At 42.0% G+C, this 7699-nt stretch overlaps 1 long non-coding RNA gene across 1 annotated transcript; it reads right to left on the bottom strand.

Annotated features, from left to right (window-relative positions):
* Nucleotides 1-669: 669 nt before the first annotated feature.
* On the bottom strand, nt 670-4068 carry LOC131424910 (uncharacterized). Its single transcript, XR_009228546.1, has 2 exons — nt 3701-4068; nt 670-897 (listed from the first exon to the last, which is right to left on the bottom strand). It is a non-coding gene; the product is annotated as an uncharacterized LOC131424910 (long non-coding RNA).
* Nucleotides 4069-7699: the final 3631 nt, after the last annotated feature.

The raw sequence follows: 7699 nt of genomic DNA, 5'->3' as shown, positions 1-7699 counted from the left end.
GCCAAGTGGGCCAAGCTAAAGGGAAGTTCTTGTATCTGACTGCAAAGTGGAAGAATGGGGAGCAAAGGACCAGTTAAACTCACGGGACAACTGTCATGACACTGCAGGGCACAGTTCTGAAGGCACCCTAAAACAACTTCAGCATGCTTAAGAACTATTTGGAAAGCTTTTTAAAATACAGGCTAAGGACTCTACCTTAAGGTATTCTGACTCAGCTCTGATTTCAGGCTCAGGATTTGCATTTCTAACGAGCTCCCAGTTGAAATATTGTGTTAGAATAACTATCGGGATAAAAACTAGTTTCAGTGACAGGCAGGTAGACCAATGGTACAGAATAGAGGACACAGAGACCAATCCACAAAATTACAACTACCTTATATTAGACAAAGGTGCTAAAAGCATGCAATAGAGAAAGGATAGCATCTTCAACAAATGGTGCTAGGAGAACTGGAAATCCATATGCAACAAAATGAAATTGAATCCCTATCTCTCACCATGAACAAAAGTTAACTCAAAATGGATCAAGGAGCTAGGAATCAAACCAGAGACTCTGTGTCTAATAGAAGAAAAAGTTGGCCCTAATCTCCATCTCATGGGGTCGGGCTCCAAATTCCTTAATAGGACACTGTCGCGACCCCTTGCCCGCAAGGAAGACGCAACTCGGGAATCTTCTTTCAGCAGTTTATTCAGGCCCTTGATATTTCTTCTTCTCCTTCTCGGATGCCCCTCCCAGCCTTAATAAAGCATCTCAAGCCCCAATGCAAAGCTGCCGCGTGGAGCTTTCTCACAGGGTGGTGTACAGGGTGGTGAAAAATCATGTGCCAACTCTCGCAGATAAGGAGTTGTTCGTCACAGACCACAGCGGAGCCAGCGTCATCTTGTAATGGCGACCATAATCTGCAGAAACGGCAGAAGCGGCTCACCACAGTTCCCCCCTTTTCTGTTTTCTTAAAACAATACAGGCGAGAGTAGAGGTCCTATCCCACTGTGCAGAAGTGGCTGCAATGTATGGTTCAGTCCTAAGGAGGTGCCTTCCCCAGACCTGACCCCATATCAGCCAACGCCTTTTTTCGTAGGGCGGGGCGTGGACGTCAAACCCGCATGCAATAGGACATGCTTTCCTTGAGGTCCGTTGAGGGATCACTCAAGTGCAGTGCCTTGCCTCGCATCCTGCATCGTGACGACGGTGAGAAGTAGGATAACACAAGTAGCCTGGTAATGATGACAAAATTTAAGTTGGCAACACAATCCCTAAGCCCCAGAGGAAGGTAAAGAGTCTGTAGCCGAGAAGAAAGACCAGTCCTGAAACCCATCTGCGTGCAATGGTAACAAGACCTGCAGAGTGCAAGGGCTATTCAGCACTGTGAGAGAATAAAGAAGAGGACATGCCAATCCCAGTGCAATGTGAAACTCACTTGGGGTGCAATGGCCATGCCCAGAAATCACTGTTTAAGATGTGCAAGCCAGATTTGTGGAGAAATGCCATTTTCTAAGGCCGCAAGAGCCTGTACAATCATAGCTTTCTCTTGCGCATGGCGAGTTTTAAGGCGACAGAGAAGCCACAAACAAAGTACAACACCGAAGCAACACATTGCCCCAAAAATGCCTACCCCCACCCACTCTTTGAAGAAGGAAAAAGCAGAAGATATCCAATCGGTGAATTGACCCAAAGTCACAGGATCGACACGGGTACTGTTCAAAACGGCATTCTGAGTTAGTTGAGACTGGATCAAGTTTTCCGCTGCCATGGACCAATTTCCGGCCAAATATTCGCCAATGATGCGGGAGGCATTCCTGGAATCATTAAATCTGACAGAGGTTATGCATAAATGTGCACGTTGGTCAACACAACCCAAATGTACTAGGTCAGACAATTCCTCAACTTGAGCTTGAAGCAGATCTATCCTTTGATTATCAGCCAGAATCCCAGATAAAATATGTTGATTAATTCTACTTTGAGATTCAAGTATGGTGGATGTTTGTTGAATAACCTGATTAATAGTGGCAGCAGTTTGTACCTGGCTGGCCATGGCTACTCCAGCTGTAACTGCTGCAGCAGCAGATATCGCCACAGCTGTCACCATAGCTGCCATAATTCCAAAATCTCTATGGGCTCCAATCAGTTCAACAATAGGAAATGACTCTGGATCTGCAGTAACCGGGATCGGGACAAAAGTTGGAATTTTCATAACCATTGCCATAGGCCAGGATCCATTCCAACACTCAGACAAATAACAGGTAATATTAGAGCAATTAAGCATCCCCTGTAATGTAACATTAGCCAAAAGAAACAGGAACGGAGATTGGAGACAGACTGCTGCGGAGGGTAATGTAGCATTAGATAATTGTGAATTATTTGCAGAAATTTTAAGCCTCCTACCTCGCTCCGAGTCTTGGGTACTGCCAGAAACATTAAACAGCCAACTTTGGACTCCTAATATTTCCCTGGGGAAACACAAGCGCGGACTAGACTAGCCCAATCTGAGGGAGTCATGCAAAATCTAGTAAGTCCCTCCACCTGAGTGAGAGTGAAAGCGGCATCTATGCCATAAGTGCGGACAGATTCTGCCAAGGTTTTAATTATCTTAAAGTCTAAAGGCTCATGATATCTTCCCCTGTTATTGTCCTGAAATACAGGGTATGCAAGTCCCATATCTGTATTAACTGTCCTCCAAACTTGTGCATGAAAAGATCTCCTGGAACCTTGGCTCCCCCCCACATACGGAGGTGGGGCAATCGGCACCATATCTTCTTCTAGATATTCTACCTCCTCCTCCTCAGAGTTTTGTTGACCAATGTTAACTCCCTTCCCCTTCTTACAGTAGGCCTGGGTGCCCTGTGTCTCCTTTTTCTTCTTTTTCATTTTTATCTTATGTAGTTGTTGTAACAATATATCAAGGTCCTCAGAACTCTCTGAGTCGCTTGTGTTCTCAGGCGTTTTTAATTCGGTCAAGTCTGGGTAGAGCCTTCTCCTATTTTTATCTTCAGGCTCTTTTGCCTTCTCACTACTGTTACTTTTAATACTCTCTGCCACTTCACTACATGATCCTTCAGATTTTTCCTCATGCAGCTGCTCAAGAATAGCTTGACCCTCACTTACAGCTTCCTGGCATTTACCATCTGTTATACATCCTCTAACTAACTTCCAAAGTGGTATAACGCCACCCTGCAAGGTACCTTGCTCATGAGCGAAATCTAGATCTTTCCCTAATTTGTCCCAGCTGGGAACCGTAAGACTCCCTGAAAAAGCAAACCAAGGAGCCGCTATATCAGCTTCTCTTAAAAACATCTGCAAAGTACTCTGCTTTATCTTAAGTCCTTTTGAATGTAACAACCCATCTAGGGCCAACAAAATTGGGCTTGAAGAAGCAACGCCCATAATGTTTTTAGAGCTATAAAGAAAGTGAAAGTACAAAAGTCCCCGCTCTCTTCCTTTTACAGGGGAGCGTTCCGTTCTATGAATTCCCCGCTCTCTTCCTTTTACAGGGGAGTGTCCCTGTCGTCACAACAACAAAAGAAGCACAAAAAACAAAAGCGAAATGACACAACAACAGAAACACAGAAAACAAAAGCGAAAGTACACAGTGCAGCTGCAATAAAATGTAATGCTCTCTCTTTCTTTACAGAGGAGCTGCCCCGCTTTGGTCGCGGATCCCACTTACCTGGGACTAACCCCGCTTTGATCGCGGATCCCACTTACCTGGGACTAACCGGTGCACCACCCCTGACTGCTGAAAGTTCTGGTTCCCGGGTTTCGGCACCACTTGTCGCGACCCCTTGCCCGCAAGGAAGATGCAACTCCGGAATCTTCTTTCAGCAGTTTATTCAGGCCCTTGATATTTCTTCTTCTCCTTCTCGGATGCCCCTCCCAGCCTTAATAAAGCATCTCAAGCCCCAATGCAAAGCTGCCGCGTGGAGCTTTCTCACAGGGTGGTGTACAGGGTGGTGAAAAATCATGTGCCAACTCTCCCAGATAAGGAGTTGTTTGTCACAGACCACAGCGGAGCCAGCGTCATCTTGTAATGGCGACCATAATCTGCAGAAACGGCAGAAGCGGCTCACCACAGGACACCTATAGCACAAGAGTTAAAATCAAGAATCAACAAATGAGATGTATTCAAACTAAAAAGGTTTTTCTCAGCAAGAGAAATAATAAGTGAGGTAAATAGAGAGCCTACATCCTGAGAACAAATTTTTACCCCTCACACTTCAAATAGAGCTCTAATCTCCAGAGTATACAAAGAACTCAAAAAATTAAACAACAAAAAAATAAATAACTCAATCAACAAATGGGCCAAGGATCTGAACAGACACTTCTCAGAGGAGGACACACAATCAATCAACAAATACATGAAAAAATGCTCACCATCTCTAGCAATCATAGAAATGCAAATTAAAACCACCCTAAGATACCATCTCACTCCAGTAAGAATGGCAGCCATTATGAAGTCAAACAATAACAAATGCTGGAGAGGATGTGGGGGAAAAGGTACACTTGTACATTGCTGGTGGGACTGCAAATTGGTTCAGCCAATTTGGAAAGCAGTATGGAGATTCACTGGAAAGCTGGAAATGGAACCACCATTTGACCCAGCTATTCCCCTTCTCGGACTATACCCAAAAGACCTAAAAAGAGCAAACTACAGGGACACAGCTACATCAATGTTCATAGCAGCATAATTCACAATAGCTAGACTGTGGAACCAATATAGATGCCCTTCAATAGATGAATGGATAAAAAAATGTGGCATTTATACACAATGGAATATTACTCAACACTAAAAAATAACAAAATCATGGCATTTGCAGGGAAATGGATGGCATTAGAGCAGATTATGCTAAGTGAAGTTAGCTAATCCCTAAAAAACAAATGCCAAATGTCTTCTTTGATATAAGGAGAGCAACTAAGAACAGAGCAGGGAGGAAGAGCATGAGAAGAAGATTAACATTAAACAGGGACGAGAGGTGGGAGGGAAAGGGAGAGAGAAGGGAAATTGCACGGAAGATGGAAGGAGACCCTCATTGTTATACAAAATTACATATATGATCGTGTGAGGGGGGAGTATAAAAGAGAGAGAAATGTGTCACAGTAGATTGAGTAGAGAGAGGTGATGGGAGGGGAGGGGGAATAGGAAGGGCAGAAGAATAAAACAGACACTAGTATTGCTGTATGTATAAATGTGGCTGTATAACCAATGTGATCCTGAAATCTGTACACATGGAAAAATAAGAATTCGTACCCCATTTGAATTAAATGTATGATATGTCAAGATCATTGTATTGTCTTAAGCAACCAATAAAAAAAGAAAAGAAAAGAAAAAAAAAAAACTAGTTTCAGTTCCAATCTCCCACTGAGGGCATGATATTGAACATGCTCCTAGCCTTGTTCAAATTTAGTTTAGGGACTTTATGGGCTGCACAAGATGGGGATATCAATTCCTATAGCACAAGTTAGCAAGTGGTTGTAAAAACAGAGTAAGTACCATCCCTAGTTTGTAGAATCAGATGAAAATTTTGTGCCTGCTGTTCTAACCAACTTCCTAGAGCTTGCATGTGAGGTTTCAGGATGGGGGAGGTATTGTTAGCATCTTGTAGGTAGAACAGATGCTGCTGTTGAACATCCTACAATGCACAAGACCCTACTCTCCCCCCACATACACACCCAAATAAAAAATTATCCAGGCAAGATATCAATATTGCAGAGATTGGAAGCTCTATTTAGCAATCTATTTATTTGATTTAGAATTTTCATTTGTGTTTAATATCAGGTTGTACAGTTCATTGTTAGCAGAGTTATCTAAATGAAAGCTAGCCATATTGAATCAGCTTAAAATAGAAGAAACATGTGTTCTACAAAATAAAACCAAAAGGCAGATAACTAATAAAGGAGATGGGGAAGAAGAAAGAAATTGTTCAGGAATATTAGGTCAAAGGGATTTTCATTAGTAGAAAACAGGACCTTTTTGGGAAAGGAGTGATGAAGGCAGGTGCCATGTTATATGTATGTCACTTTGTGGTCCTGGACTGAACTGTCTTTGAAAATACTTGGCTCAATACATGTTAATATAACATGAATAGAAGTGATTAGTCCATCCTCTCTTTAGGATTTTTATGGATGAAGATGTTAAAATAGTTTGTCAGGTTTTTATCTAAAACTTGTGTTGGTTAATCACTTTTCCAGTTAACAATTCTATTCCATTAAAAAGAACACTCTGAAAATAGTTAAAACCATAAAATCCCAGATATATTTATCCTTACATCCAATAAATGTTTTTTAACTTATATTTAGTCTGATTTTTCCATTGTTAAAGATAGAAAACAATTGTCAGGCAGTTGTTTTATTTTTTAAACCAAATAACATTTACCTCTCATTTTGTCAGGCTAAACAATCTCCTTTTTTCTTAACTTTTTATTTTCCACTTGAAATAGGATAGTTGTATTTATTTGAGACTTCCCTCATCTGTCCAAAGTCATACTTTTGTTTTAAGACTATGGGGCAGGAGATGTAGCTCAGTGGCAGAGTGCTTGTCTAGCATGTTGGAGACATGGCCCCCACCCCACACAAAACACCCAAACAAAAGCAAATATAATTTAAAGACTGTAGAGAGATACAGTATTTTCTAGATTTATATTTAATGGATTTTTCCACTTTTTTATGATAGGTTTTTCGCTATTCTCATATTTTTTGTTGCTCCAGGAGGTAGGGACATTTGGTCATGTTTTATAGTTTAAGAAACTGTCTTAGAGAGTTTTAGGAAATATATCCAACTTCATATAGATTAAAAATGGCAGAAATAAGCTTCAAGTTCAAGAGAACATTCTGTTTTATGGAATAAAGTGTGGCCCAATTCTAGAATTGAAAGAAAAGTGAAGACCTTAAGGGAAAAAAAAAAGAAAAGATTTAAATTCAGATTTTCTTTTTCCAGTTCCAGGAGTCATTTGATTAAATAATACTCTTTAGAGCATGAAAATTATGTCTTAAGTTTTTGCCTATTTGACCAATACTAGAGAGTTTAATTCCATTATTTGATTATTAATAGTGAGTAGCACCACATTAATGACCCAGCTCTAAACTGGAAAATAGGTATCAAAACTAAGAGTGAAAGTTGCATAGTCACCATGTTTGTTTCACACTGGATATTCTCAAGGCCATAGCAAGATTCACAAAACAGGGATCCAAGATTGTGGGCCAGAGGAAGGCAGCATTCTGTATCTGTCTGTGACCCAGGTCTCCATGACTAGTGGGAATATCACTTTGCTGAGAGTGATAGAGGACTCCCCACCGCTGCTCCCGCACAGGAATCAGGGCTGCTATGCCCCGCAGGGTATGGGGCCTGACTTTTAGAATAGGACCTGACTACTCACCCACACAGGTCTCACAGGTGCCTCAGAGGAACCACCAGTATCAGCACCAGCACAGAATTCCTAGCTTCTCCTATACACAACACTCAGTTGCTACCCATGCGCAGGAACTCCAGCCCCACTCCTATGTGGACCCCCATCTACCAATGTGGGGCTCCCCTGGTTGCCACCATCTTTGGACTCCACAGCTACTGCCATAGTTCCCAACTCATGGTACCCTGCTTGCACCTGGGGACATCACATGCTCTGAAGAAAGCCAACAGCTGCAACACTGCATGCCACAGAACTCATCTCTGAATGCATAGCACAACACCATTGTCCGGCTCCCCCCATCTAA

This window comes from Marmota monax, unplaced genomic scaffold (assembly GCF_021218885.2).
Source record: "Marmota monax isolate L192 unplaced genomic scaffold, Marmota_monax_Labrador192_F-V1.1 WCK01_AAM20220418_F8-fsc00057, whole genome shotgun sequence".
NCBI classification, from domain to species: Eukaryota; Metazoa; Chordata; class Mammalia; order Rodentia; family Sciuridae; genus Marmota; species Marmota monax.
Note: the sequence above shows the minus strand (reverse complement) of the source record. Positions and strands in the feature narration are given on the sequence as shown.